This window comes from Tursiops truncatus, chromosome 12 (assembly GCF_011762595.2).
Source record: "Tursiops truncatus isolate mTurTru1 chromosome 12, mTurTru1.mat.Y, whole genome shotgun sequence".
NCBI lineage: Eukaryota > Metazoa > Chordata > Mammalia > Artiodactyla > Delphinidae > Tursiops > Tursiops truncatus.
The window spans coordinates 43135836-43151294 of NC_047045.1; the positions used below are offsets into that span (position 1 = coordinate 43135836).

Sequence of the window (15459 nt, forward strand, 5' to 3'; positions counted from 1 at the left end):
GAAATGCCAAATCATAGATGAGCTATTTTATAAGAACATATTTACATTTTTAAAGATAAAATAAAAATTCAAAACTCAAAGAACATTACCTCTCTAATTTTCTGTCCTGTCAGATATTGTGTGTTATCTTTGATATGACTTTGGCAGATAACAACTTCCCCTATGTGAAAACAACTGTCCTGTGAATTGTAAATGATGTCTAAGGATTCTTTTCAAAACAAAAGTGTCTGGATTAATAGTGTCTGGAATTTCTCCAAGTTTTAAATATATCTTATAGTTTTCTGCCGGCCCAATTTAATAGAAAATACCTCAAATTTTTTTAAAATGAAAGAAATTTTAAAAAATCAGTAAGTCTGAATAATGCTTGAATGAGTGAAAGTAAATTGTACCATGACAATTCTGCATTTTTGCTGAAGGGGGGAATTTTCTGTTCCCATAACCACAAAATCTCTAATTCCACTAGCCAATTATAGAGCGTGAGGTAGTAATGCTCTAAAGGGGAAATGCCATTTCTCTGACCTCAGAACTAGAGGGAGTAGGTAATGGACTGTATAAACAGCATAAAATAATAAGCATGCACAGTAAGGTAAGGTGAAATGGAAATAAAATGTAATCATAACAACTTTGATCTTCATGCTTTGAATTTACTGAGCTGTTTTCCTATGTGGTTGTCTGTGTATAGAGAATGGCTTAAACTTCTCACTGCAGACACTTACTCAAGTAAATGTTGCTTTCATCAAGCCAACTTCTCAAAGTAATGACCTATTTTGATGGGCTTTGGGAAAGTTTTCAAGTGGGTTTCTTCCATACCTAGGATAGCCAGTTTATCCTTTGAAGGATACACACACACAAACACACACACACCGTACATTAATTAATTATTTTTAGTTAATTAGTTATTTTACCAAATAGCTGTTACTCTTACTAAGGGCAGAGGTAAAGCTTACTCAGTTTGGTATCCCCTTTTGTGAGAGTCAATCCAATACTTGTATTTAAGAAAACAAATACTGGACCCAGACTGGTTTTGCAACTTACTGACTATATAACAATATCTTTGAGTCTTAGTTTTCTCACCTATAATATGAAGAGAACACAACCTACCTCACAGATTAAATAATATAATTAAATAATATAATGTCTATTATTATGTAATATATGCATACTGCTTGATTATTAGTAATTACAAAGTTGATCATTATCATTAACCATAATATATAATAGAGAAAAATGAGATAAAATATTTTAAATTAGCTGATGTATCATTTAGGGTCCTAACGGGAAATCAATAGTACACTCAAATTGGAATAATTTGAGAAGGGTTTATTTATCAAAACACTAAGAACAAAGGTATGGGAGGGCACAGGAGAACTACAAGAATAAAACAGAGACCTGGAGTGATCAAAAGAACAATAGGTTACTGAAGCCAGGGCAGGGCTGAGACCTGTGCTGTGTCTCCCCATTTCCCCTCATTTGTCTCCATTTCTCCATATAATGCACTGCATTTTATTTAGCATTTTTAAGCCACATAATTCCCCGTCTGTTCTTTCCACGCCCTCCAATTAGCTCTTCTGGTAGACAACCTTCATTCTGATTACTGCTGCTTCAATTCTTCCCATATCTCAGACCAGAAACATTCTTTGTCTCTTCCTTTGTTCAATATGGAACAAGTGACCATGATTCCTTGACTAGGACTTTTTCTGCAGAACTCAGCCACCACCCCTTATTACTCCTTGTCATCAGCAGAAATTGCACCCTTTCTGAAATCACAGTTTCTAATATTCCACTCTGACCATAAACTCCTGTTCATCCAGCTCTCTTGCTCAAGTGGTTAATTCCCTAGTTATTAAATTATTGTTATCAGCCCTGTCCCCTGAATGTACATGAACAATCAATGAGGAGAAATTTATAAATGCACTTTAAAGTCAGCAAAAAAAAAGTCTTTTTCTTGGAAATTTAGGAAATATAAATGAGCAAAGATAAACCACTATGAATGGTGGTTTCACTGAGTCATCTCGTGGACCTCTCCTAGACTTCCCATGAGTTTCTGTTCTGCATTTTCCAGGGCTTTGTTACAGTTTTTAATTTTTTTTTAATGTTTAAGGGAGTCAGGGTTACTTTCTTGGTTTCCAACCAAAAAAACTAACAGATTTACATCACCACTTTAACTCCTAGTTCACAAATTTCAAATGTATTGACTCCATCATTTTTCTCTTATCCATTAATCTCCTCCTCTCTTACACACCCTTCTTTTCCAACTTGGATTCCATAGTACATGTATAACCATCATCCAGTAAATATCCTCACTGCCTCCCAAATTTCCACTTCCTTTGATTATTTCCCTCATGCCTTGCATGCACCTGGAGCTACTGTCCCCTAAAAGCTCTGACGCAAGTATAGATAAGCCAGTTCTCTGTAGCACAGCTAAGTTAGGCCTAGAAATACAAAATAGATAGCTAAGTACTAAAGAGAAAAAATGCCCAAAGGAATAAATACAAAGAATATTAAAAGTGCAAGGAGTCCAACTTATAAAATACAGGTGTCGAATCCTGCTCTCTCTAGTTCCTTGTGGAGTGCACAACCTTTACGTTACCCCACTTCTTGCCAAAGCTGTTTCTGCTTGAACTCCAAAGGGCCGACACAGCTCACCACCTTAGTCTGGAACTCTCATTTCCCAGATCTATATTCTCAGGTACTAGTGCCCCTATCCTGGGCCTTCATATTTCAGAGAAGCCTGCTCTGATCCTCCTCCAGTTGTCTCTTTGTGTGGTGTTAGGCATCTGATGGCCCAAGGACACCCGCTCAACCAGTGGCTACAACCTCCTGCCACCATTTCTAAACCACACTCCAGGAACCAGGAACTCTGACATGAGTGCCCCATGCCCACATCCAGAGGCCCTGCAGGCTCTTTCCCTAGCTACCCTCTGAGGGCCAATCATACTCCAGTGAGTACGTGCCTCTAGGCCCAAAGGGTGGCTACAGGGTAGCTGTTTACAGGGGTGTGGACAAAGCCTGGACATGCAGGCAGGGGTGTCCCATGACTGTGCAGAAGGATCTCTTGTCGTATAGACAGACTGGGATGAATGAGAAGTAGGAAAAAATTTAATAAGAGCAGTTGAATTCTCTTTATCATTATCAGGTGTAAAATGAATTATTTTAAATTAAAAATAAACAGTCATTAAATGTTAGCAATTATGGTAAAATAGAAAAGTTTAAACTTGAGTATAAAAAAATTTGGATATGACCTTTATTTATTAAGTCATATAGCCACACTCTAAATTAAATGAGGTTTTGCCCCACTTTGTAGAGTCTGTATACAGAGTTTCACGTATGTAAGGAAGTGACCTACATTCTACTTGGATCGTTAGGAGAGTAGAAATCCACATACAGATGTTTGGATGTTTTCCAAGAAAAATAAGCCATTTGACTTTCTTCTTAGGACTGAAGAAGGATGAGCACAAATATTAAAAAACAAAGATAAACAGCCCTTGCTGAATTGTCCAAGACTGATTCCATTTAGGTCAAGGTCATATGATATATCAGTGTGGTTTTAATTATATTGCTTTCTGCTTAGCATTATGGGTGTGTCCCATTCCAATTTCAATTATTTCATATAATTTTCAACTGCCTTTACTACAGTAAGCCAGACTCTTCAGTATTAAATCAATCAGGACTCCACCTAATTTCACTGGGAATATTTTATAAGGATAAACTGGATTTATACCTAATATCTTGGAACGCAACAACAATCCGTGGATTGAAACATAGCTTTTGTATATAGAAGAAATGTCCTTTGTTTTGCCACATAATTGCTAAAAGAACTACTGCTAGGTAAGTCGGATATAGGAATTTACTTATTTAAAGGACCAGAAGGTATTTTCATTACTTCATACAACTACAACAGCAAATAAAAATCCCCTGGTGAAAATAAACACTGCATGAAATAATCCTGCAAAATAATGTAGTTGACTCAAAAAACCCTTAACTACTCTGAAGATTCCGTATCATTATATATTTCTGAGAGTGTTACTTTTGTGCAAAATCTCATTAGACTTCTTCATAAAAGAAAACTTAAAATAACTAGAGTAAGGTAGAGACAGAGGCTAGTTTTAGAAAATTTGCAGCTTATCTTCAAGCTCTTGATTAAACTACAGATTTTTAAATAATCCTTATTTTAAAAATTTATTTAATTTGAAGTGATAATGCCATGTTAGTATATAAGTAAGGCACACTGCTTGGGGGGACTCCACTATCTCTACTCTCTAAGCTATCTGGAGACATAGCACATAAAACATTAAATATGGCAGCCACACTTCAGTGGTTACTTATTGCCTCTCTACTGTTTTCTGTATTTGAGTATGTGTTTCTTATTCTTTTGACAAAACCAAGTCTCCAGAAGAGTAGTCTAATCTGTTATGGTAATGGAACTAAAATCTTCAGAATTTTGTACTCTCATTTTCATATTAGGTATGGGTATGCATATAAGTGGTAAGTTTGATAATTAAACACGGTAAGTTTTCCATCATTATAAAAATTACTGGGGGAATGTATCAATTTTCCATTAGAAGAAAAGGCAACAAAGGATACCATTTGCCAAGTTAACCTTTTAAAGTCTTTCTTCTCTAACACAAAACAGTATGGAGAAGAAATTAGATTTTCACTGAACTTCAACACACACATCAAACCTTTAGTATTTGGTGAACCATCATGTTATATAAAATCTCTAAGATTTAGGCTGATGGAAATAAATGGATCTTTATCAGAAATTTACAATCATATTGTTTAGACTCCATTCAGTGTATTTTTTGATGACTGAAAGAACTCTGACAGAAAGCATTGAATACATTTCCCCAGTGTTTATGTACTGTGACTAAAATAATGAGAGCGACTTGTTTGTTCTTGGATAGGATCCTGATTTTGAAAGAGATTAAACTGACCCAATTGTGGCTAACATTGTAGAGTACAAGAATTTTCAGAAATAAGCAACTTCAATACTCTTAAAAAAAGAAAGAGAACAAATGAAAAACAAAATGTGTTCCATCAAATAATATATTAAAAAGTTAATTACCTGAATTTTATTATAAATGTATATAAATTATAAAATACATTGTTTATAATGCCAATGTTAATATTAGTAAAAAATTTATTGGGGGGAATAAAAATAAATTGGGATTAAACCACAGGAAAGCAAAAATATTGAAGGATTCCTTGTAATTAAAAAACTCTAATGTATTCGTTGTCCTTTGCTCTTCAAAATACTTAGAGAAATAGAGAGAATATCAAATACTGGTTCTAATTCAGACATATTATTGGCATAGGACAGAATGTACTATATATTTTTTATTATGGGAATGTATGTATATGTATAGCTGATTCACTTTGTTATACGGTAGAAACTAACACACCATTGTAAAGCAATTATACTCCAATAAATATGTTAAAAAACAAACCAAAAACACATTTACTTAGGTTATTTTACCTTGGCATTTGTTAGGACCAATGTACTTGGACCTCCAAATATCCAGTTGTTTGGAGCCATAAATAATCTACCTTACTTATCCATTCAGATACCCAGATATCATCTGGATATTTCATTGTAAAAATGGTCATTATCATGAAAATATCAGGTTGAATTGTCCTTCCATTCAACATGTTTGCCCCAAGAAAGAGCAAAGATCCATCTCCATTGTCTACTAACTTGTTTCTTTACAATTGCATTGGATTTTTACGTTTTCACTTCATTTAAACTTAGAATATGGATCAGATCTGTGCACATAGTTGTTAGTGACACTTTGCTAACAGCGGCAAGATAAAGTTGCCAGTGCCTTAACAAGAATATTTTATTAATTGTCTAGGCTGGACACCAGCCCGAGGTAAAACCAACAGGATAAATGGCCCATTGCCATTGTTTTCAAAAGAAGATTATAGTACTATTCTTCCCTTCTAACATTGGCTCAATTCCCACTCTTTAATTGATCTGCAAGAGGCTGACACTATTATCTTTCTTAACTTTCTTGTTTTGAGGTTGCCTAATGGATTTCCTCCCTTATCCCTCCACTCACATCCCATTATTCCCACTATGTTATTGTATGTAATGTATACAAATTTTTAGTTTCTTTGCCTTATTTTCAGCTCCTTAATACCAAATTTTATGTTTAACTCATTTCTAGCTTCTTTTTTACTGTTCTATTCTCTCTATATCAAGAGTTCCACACACATCTACACAGAGGCAAAGAGACAGAGAATTGGGAAGGAAAAGGGACATAAGTCAGAAATTTATGTTTTTTAGTCAAGGACTTAGTTTTTTGCCAGGAAGTGTTCAGAGATTACTAGGTAAAAATATTTACTGAGAACATATTGAATTTTAAAGTTATCTTGATAACTTTATCAGCCAAAAGCAATGGAGTACAACACTATAATGATGGTACACTGAAGTAAGAAATTCTTCAAGAATGTATTTTCTTGAGACCTTTTGCATTACAACATGAATTCCACTGTATATTTTCCAGAAAATTTCAAGGGAAGCTTTTAGAAACTGTTGTCTTTTTGATCAAGCAATTTAAAGTGAATAGCTAATTTATGCTTTGGGTAGAAGCTATGTTAGGCAGAAATCAGTTCTTATTAACTCTATGACAACTTATTCTGAACAATTTTGTATCAAGGCATGTCAACACGGCCATAAAAAATAGCATGCAATCAAATCTACATCAAGTATAAATTGGAATATAAACAAAATATTTTACCTAAATAAAAAATTCTACATAAAAATAACATTGTTCAATGATTGCCTGCATAGTTTAGTAATAGAGCTGTGCTTATGATATAGAACTCTGTTAAGCACCCAAACTAAATAGATGGCATGATTTAAATGTCTGCATGGTGCCCATTTATTCTGAGACCATAACTGTAAACTGTTATTAATGTGACTGTTTTCTAATGGAGGGAAAAAAACTGATTTGTCTGCTCAAATATAAACCACAAAGAAGCCTTTTCAGTGTCCTGGTAAGACATAATAATACATAGACCTATAACAAGATTTAAGTAAGACATTATTGTCAGTTTTTCAAAAGTAGGATAACAATCTTGCTAAAGAATAATCTGTGTCTGATGTACTTATCATGGAATATTTTTAAAAGAGGAACTAACTCTGCCAACACATGGTCTTTAATCACTCAGGAAATAAATTCATTTTTGTGTAAAAAAGAACTCATGGTAGATAAGCTTCAATTTTTCTCATAACCAAGCATTTTAAGGAATGACCAGAATAGCATTTTTTATTCTTTTAACATCCAATGAAGAGTCCATAATCCTAAGGGAGCAGAAATGTTAGTAATCAATTTAGTCACACTTTTGATACTAATGTGTCAGCTGCCAATGTGTATGCCAGATATGTTTTATTAATAACCAAAGAAAAGGATTTTTTATAAACTTGCATGCATGCAATAAAAATGTGATTCTTGGGAAAATGTGATAATTCGGAACTTCATGAATAATATGTTTACTTGAAAATAATCAACTCTAAATTTATAAACCTAAATAATTGAGAATATTCATGAGAGCACCACTTAACACTGGTACACTTGGCTGAATACATCTTCATAAGTTAATAAGAATTAGTCCATTAGTCATTATTCTAAAATATTCCTCATTATTCATTAGTCAGAATTCACATATATAACTGACATAGTTACCTAAAATAATCTACATTCTGAGCATATAAAATAATCTTAGAAATTTCCTAAACCCTACTGAAATGACAATATTTTCTAAAGTAATTCATTTGGAAATAACTTTTTATAAATAATTATTTCTACTGTTGGTCTTCAGGCTTTTGTGGGATCTTAATATGGATTATTATGGTGTTGAACGATGTAATAAATATCCTTTGAAGGATTCTTCTAAAGTGTGTCTATCAGACTGTAGTTCTGCTGAGAGCGTGACCTTCCCCAGAGATCACACTCTGGTATTTTAGGCCCAAAATTGTCCATAGTTTATGGCAGAACACACCAGAACACTAATTTAATGTCTGAAGAAGAGCCTGAGTGAATTTAAACATAGTTTTCATTAACGAAAAAATGGCCTTCTCTGAAGGCACCCTTTTGAACCACTTCTTTAGTAAAGTAGGATGGAAACTTAAAGAAAAAGATGGAGCTTTGACTGTGACATTTTTATGACAGATTATCAGCAGTCCTTCTCACACATCTAGGACCCCAAAGTGAACAAAATCTCACTTGAGAATCTAATGTTTAAAAGAAACAGGTTTACAATTTTCTGAACTCAGGGACTGTTTTAAAAGACTCTTCCAGGGCTTCCCTGGTGGCGCAGTGGTTGAGAGTCCGCCTGCCGATGCAGGGAACACGGGTTCGTGCCCGGGTCCGGGAAGATCCCACATGCCGCGGAGCGGCTTGGGCCCGTGAGCCATGGCCGCTGAGCCTGCGCGTCCGGAGCCTGTGCTCCGCAACGGGAGAGGCCACAACAGTGAGAGGCCCACGTACCGCAAAAAAAAAAAAAAAAAAAAAAAAAAGACTCTTCCAGAAGCAACACAGCTTTTTTCTTTTTTTCCCCTGTTTTTTAAGTTTAGCTGCTGCATCTTCACTTTGGTGATACTTACTAAAAACAAAACAAAAGAAAAAAACTTTGAGGAAGCACTGAACGAGTCCAACTACAGTTTTTCAAGAAACATAAAAAGGTACTTTAACAAACATCTCTGTATTTAAACCAAGAATTATTTCTATAGATGCAAAAACTACAGTGTTCCCCAAACACAGTAAGTTAAGCAAAATGAGAAGACAGAGAAACACACAGCACATGAAGGAGCAAGGTAAAAATCCACCAGACCAAACAAATGAAGAGGAAATAGGCAGTTTACTTGATAAAAGAATTCAGAGTTATGGTAGTAAGGATGATCCAAATCTTGGAAAGAGAATGGAGAAAATACAAGAACTGTTTAACAAGGAACTAGAAGAACTAAAGAGCAAACAAACAGTGATGAACAACACAATAAATGAAATTAAAAATTGTCTAAAAAAAATCAATAGCAGAATAACCGAGTGAGAAGAACTGATAAGTGACCTGGAAGATAAAATACTGGAAATAACTACTGCAGAGCAGAATAAAGAAAAAAGATTGAAAAGAATTGAGGACAGTCTCAGAGACCTCTGGAACAATATTAAACAAACCAATATTTGAATTATAGGGGTCCCAGAAATAGAAGAGAGAAAGAAAGGGACTGAGAAAATATTTGAAGAGATTATAGTTGAAAACTTCCCTAATATGGGAAAGGAAATAGTCAATCAAGTCCAGGAAATTCAGAGTCCCATACAGGATAAATCCAAGAAGAAACACTCCAAGACACATATTAATCAAACTATCAAAAATTAAATACAAAGAAAAAATATTAAAAGCAGCAAGGGAAAAACAACAAATAACATATAAGGGAATCCCCATAAGGTTAACGGCTGATCTTTCAGCAGAAACTCTGCAAGCCAGAAGGGAGTCACAGGACATATTTAAAGTCATGAAAGAGAAAAACCTACAACCAAGATTACTCTACCCAGCAAGGATCTCATTCAGATTCGATGGAGAAATTAAAATCTTTACAGACAACAAAAGCTAAGAGAATTCAGCACCACAAAACCAGCTTTTCAACAAATTCCAGAGGAACTGCTCTAGGCAGGAAACACAAAAGGAGGAAAAGATCTAAAATAACAAACCCAAAACACTTAAGAAAATGGTAATAGGAACACACATATCGATAATTACCTTAAATGTAAATGGATTAAATGCTCCCACCAAAAGACATAGACTGGCTGATGGATACAAAAACAAGATCTGTATACATGCTGTCTACAAGAGACCCACTTCAGACCTAGGGACTCATACGGACTGAAAGTGAGGGGAAGGAAAAAGATATTCCATGCAAATGGAAATCAAAAGAAAGCTGGAGTAGCAATTCTCATATCAGACAAAATAGACTTTAAAACAAAGACTATTACAAGAGACAAAGAAGGACACTACATAATGATCAAGGGATCAATCCAAGCAGAAGATATAACAATTGTAAATATTTATGCACCCAACATAAGAGCACCTCAATACATAAGGCAAATGCTAACAGCCATAAAAGGAGAAATTGACAGTAACACAATCATAGTAGGGGACTTTAACACCCCACTTTCACCACTGGACAGATCATCCAAAATGAAACTAAATAAGGAAACACAAGCTTTAAATGATACATTAAAAAAGATGGACTTACTGATATTTATAGGACAATCCAACCAAAAACAACAGAATACACTTTCTTATCAAGTACTTGTACAACATTGTAGATCATATCTTGGGTCACATCAAGCCTTGGTAAACTCAAAAAAATTGAAATTGTATCAAGTATCTTTTCTGACCACAACGTTATGAGACTAGATACCAATTACAGGAAAAAATCTGTAAAAATACAAAACACATGGAGGCTAAACAATATAGCACTTAATAGCAAGAGATCACTGAAGAAATCAAAGAGGAAATCAAAAAATACCTAGAAACAAATGACAATCAAAACACGACGACCCAAAACCTATGGGATGCAGCAAAAGCAGTTCTAAGAGGGAGGTTTATAGAAATACAATCCTACCTCAAATCTCAAATAAACAACCTAAATTACACCTAAAGCAATTCGAGAAAGAAGAACAAAAAAACCCCAAATTTAGCAGGAGAAAAGAAATCATAATGAAAAAGAAATGAAGGAAACAATAGCAAAGATCAATAAAAGTAAAAGCTGATTCTTTGAGAAGATAAACAATATCGATAAACCACTAGCCACACTCATCAATAAAAAAAGGGAGAAGACTCAAATCAATAGAATTAGAAATGAAAAAGGAGAAGTAATAATTGACACTGCAAAAATACAAAGGATCATGAGAGATTACTACAGCAACTGTATGCCAATAAAATGGACAACCTGGAAGAAATGGATAAATTCTTAGAAATGCACAACCTTCTGAGACTAACCCAGGAAGAAATAGAAAATATAAACACACCAATCACAGCACTGAAACTGAGACTGTAATAAAAAAATCTTTCAACAAACAAAGGCCTAGGACCAGATGGCTTCACAGGCAAATTTTATCAAACTTTTAGAGAAGAGCTAACACCTATCCTTCTCAAAATCTTCCAAAATATAGCAGAGGGAGGAACACTCCCAAACTCATTCTATGAAGCCACCATCACCCTGATACCAAAACCAGACAAAGATGTTAAAAAGAAAGAAAACTACAGGCCAATATCACTGATGAACATAGATACAAAAACCTTCAACAAAATACTAGCAAACAGAATCCAATAGCACATTAAAAGGATCATACACCATGATCAAGTAGGGTTTATACCAGGAGTGCAAGGATTCTTCAGTATATGCAAATCAATCAATGTGATAAACCATATTAACAAATTGAAGGAAAAACCCATATGACCATCTCAGTAGATGCAAAAAAAGCTTTTGACAAAATTCAACACCCATTTATGATAAAAACCCTCCAGAAAGTAGGCATAGAGGGAACTTACCTCAAAATAATAAAGGCCATATATGACAAACCCACAGCCAACATCATTCTCAATGGTGATAAACTGAAACCACTTCCTCTAAGATCAGGAACAAGACAAGGTTATCCATTCTCACCACTATTATTCAACATAGTTTTGGAAGTTTTAGCCACAGCATTCAGAGAAGAAAAAGAAAGAAAGGAAATCCAAATCGGAAAAGAAGAAGTAAAGCTGTCACTGTTTGCAGATGACATGATACTATACATAGAGAATCCTAAAGATGCTACCAGAATACAACTAGAGCTAATCAATGAATTTGGTAAAGAAGCAGGATACAAAATTAATGCACAGAAATCTGTTGCATTCCTATATACTAATGACGAAAAATTTGAAAGAGAAATTCAGGAAACACTCCCATTTACCATTGCAAGAAAAAGAATAAAATACCTAGGAATAAACCTATGTAAGGAGACAAAAGACCTGTATGCAGAAAACTATAAGATACTGATGAAAGAAATTAATGATACAAACAGAGGGAGAGATATACCATGTTCTTGGATTGGAAGAATCAACATTGTGAAAATGACTATACAACCCAAAACAATCTACAGATTCAGTGCAATCCCTATCAAACTACCGATGCCATTTTTCACAGAACTAGAACAAAAAAATTCACAATTTGTATGGAAAACACAAAAGACCCCGAATAGCCAAAGCAATCTTGAGAAAGAAAAATGGAGCTGGAGGAATCAGGCTCCTGAACTTCAGACTATGCTACAAAGCTATAACAATCAAGACAGTATGGTACTGGCACAAAAACAGAAATACAGATCAATGGAAAAGGATAGAAAGCCCAGAGATAAACCTGCGCACATATGGTCACCTTATTTTTCATAAAGGAGGCAAGAATATAAAAAGGAGAAAAGACAGCCTCTTCAGTAATTGGTGTTGGGAAAACTGGACAGCTACATGTAAAAGAATGGAATGAGAACACTCCCTAACACCATACACAAAAAGAAACTCAAAATGTATTAAAGGCCTCTATGTAAGGCCAGACACTATAAAATTCTTAGAGGAAAACATAGGCAGAACATTCTGTGACATAAATCATAGCAAGATGCTTTTTGACCCACCCCCTACAGAAATGGAAATAAAGACAAAAATATACAAATGGGACCTAATGAAACTTGAAAGCTTTTGCACAGCAAAGGAAACCATAAACAAGATGAAAAGACAACCAACAGAATGGGAGAAAATATTTGCAAAGGAAGCAACTGACAAAGAATTAATCTCCAAAATTTACAAGCAGCTCATGCAGCTCAATATCAAAAAAACAACCCAGTACAAAAATGGGCAGATCTAAATAGACATTTTTCCAAAGAAGATATACAGATTGCCAAGAAACATATGAAAGGATGCTCAACATCACTAATCATTAGAGAAATGCAAATCAAAACTACAATGAGATATCACCTCACACCAGTCAGAAAGACCATCATCAAAAAATCTACAAACAATAAATGCTGGAGAGGGTGTGGAGAAAAGGGAACCCCATTGTACTGTTGGTGGGAATGTAAATTGACACAGCCACTATAGAGAACAGTACGGAGGTTCCTTATAAAACTACAAATAGAACTACCATATGACCCAGCAATCCCACTACTGGGCATATACCCCGAGAAAACTATAATTCAAAAAGAGACATGTACCACAATGTTCATTGCAGCTCTATTTACAATAGCCAAGACGTGGAAGCAACCTAAGTGTCCATTGACTGATGAATGGATAAAGAAGATGTGGCACATATATACAATGGAATATTACTCAGCCATAAAAAGAAACAAAATTGAGTTGTTTGTAGTGAGGTGGTTGGACCTAGAGACTGTCATACAGAGTGAAGTAAGTCAGAACGAGAAAAACAAATACCGTATGCTAACACATATATATGGAATCTAAAAAAAAAAAATGTTTATGAAGAACCCTGGGGCAAGACAGGAATAAAGACGCAGACGTATAGAATGGACTTGAGGACATGGGGAGGGGGAAGGGTAAGCTCTGATGAAGTGAGAGAGTGGCATGGACTTATACATACTACCAAATGTAAAATAGATAGCTAGTGGGAAGCAGCCACATAGCACAGGGAGATCAGGTTGGTGCTTTGTGTCCACCTAGAGGGGTGGGATATGGAAGGTGAGAGGGAGACAGAAGAGGGAGGAGATATGGGGATAATATGTATAGATGATTCACTTTGTTATAAAGCAGAAACTAACACACCATTGTAAAGCAATTATACCCCAATAAAGATGTTTAAAGAATTAATAATAATTTTGTTTCTTAAACATGTGTTAATACTATAAATCATCGAACCTTTTTGAAGATAGGTAGTTTAAGAATTATTAAAAAATAGATTAAATTCAACAGGGTTTCCAGCAGATCCAAGCATTATCTATTTTAGAAAAGTTAAATGAAGCATTATAGTTTTATCCTAGCAAATGTGGATGGCTATTCAAGCAAAGAATGTGGCCTAAACATATTAGGATCTCTAAAGTCTATTGCCACTACCCACTAGGTGAATTAAACAGTAGTTAAATTAGATTCAGCTGTGTCTTTAATTGTTAATGCCATATTGAAATAACTCCTTGATGTGATTTAATCTTCTTGTTTCTGAAAATGCTTGAGATAATTTAAAGTCTATATGTGACTGAGCATAGCCAGTGATCTAATATTATGAGATGCTGCTAAACCATAATGAGTTTCAGAGAAGGCAAGAGAAACAATGTATAACATTTCTCAGTCACTACATTTTAAAAATGACTATGAGTTTAGAATGTCATATACTTGGTTGAGTTTGTCAGTGGATAATAAAGATATTAATTGTAAACTGTGAATAATGGTTGCATATAAGGTTATTTTAGAGCCCTATGAGGATGTGCTTAAAGGTATCAAATGAACTCTTTGGTTTCTATAAAAATGTTTCTCAGCTTACTGCTGTTATAGAACCTACTGCATTAAAAGATACAAACTGAGATTTAGGATGTTTGCCAAACCACTCGCTTAGGAATTAGAGAGAGGGTCTAACAAATATATCATTGCCGCTTACAGTGAAAAAAATAAACTCATTTGATATCCCAGCTCTATCAAAAACAAGCTGTGTTCCACTTGTCAGAGCCACCCATGAAATCCCAGGACATTCTCGGGAATACATGTCTCTCTAAGACTGTTGCCAGGCTTCTCAATTCTACATTGCTTCAAAATCTCTCCTGGTTCCCCGATTTTTGCAAATACTATCAGGTGACACCAAAGTGAAAGGTGTGTCCTGACTCTTCTAAAGAGGATCTTTCCTTTTCACTGAGAGATCCTGAATCTCTATGAAATCCTTCATTATGTCTCAAAAACAAACCAAAGGACAGTTTCAAGCTGGAAAGGAGGGTTGCCGCAGATGGTGTAGTGAATTGATATTAGGATATAAAGTCCTAACCCCTGGAACGTGTAAATGTACCTTATTTAGGAAAAGGGTCTTCATGGATATAATTAAATTAAGAATCTTAAGATGAGAAGATTAACCTGGATATTCTGGGTATGCCCTAAATCCAATGACAAGTAACATTATAAGAGACAAACAGAGGAGAGACACAAACAGAAAAGCAGGAGGTAATGTAACCACAGAGGCAGAGGCTGGAGTGAAGCGACTACAAGCCAAGGAATGCCTGGCACCACCAGAAACTGAAAAAGACAAAACTGGATTCTCCCCTGTAGCCTCTGGAAGGTAGGCAGGCCCTGCTGACACTTTGATTTTGGATATCTAGCCTCCGGAACTGTGAAAGAATAAATTTCTGCTGTTTTAAGCTACCTAGTTTGTGGTAATTTATTATGGCCATCCTAGGAAACTAATATTGGTGGAAACATGTGCCACTAAACCACAGT

General features: G+C 35.0%; 1 long non-coding RNA gene across 1 annotated transcript in view; it reads right to left on the bottom strand.

Annotated features, from left to right (window-relative positions):
- Positions 1-15459, bottom strand: part of LOC141276015 (uncharacterized) — a 1017885-nt gene that overhangs the window by 173475 nt on the left and 828951 nt on the right. The gene's annotated exons all lie outside the window — the stretch shown is intronic.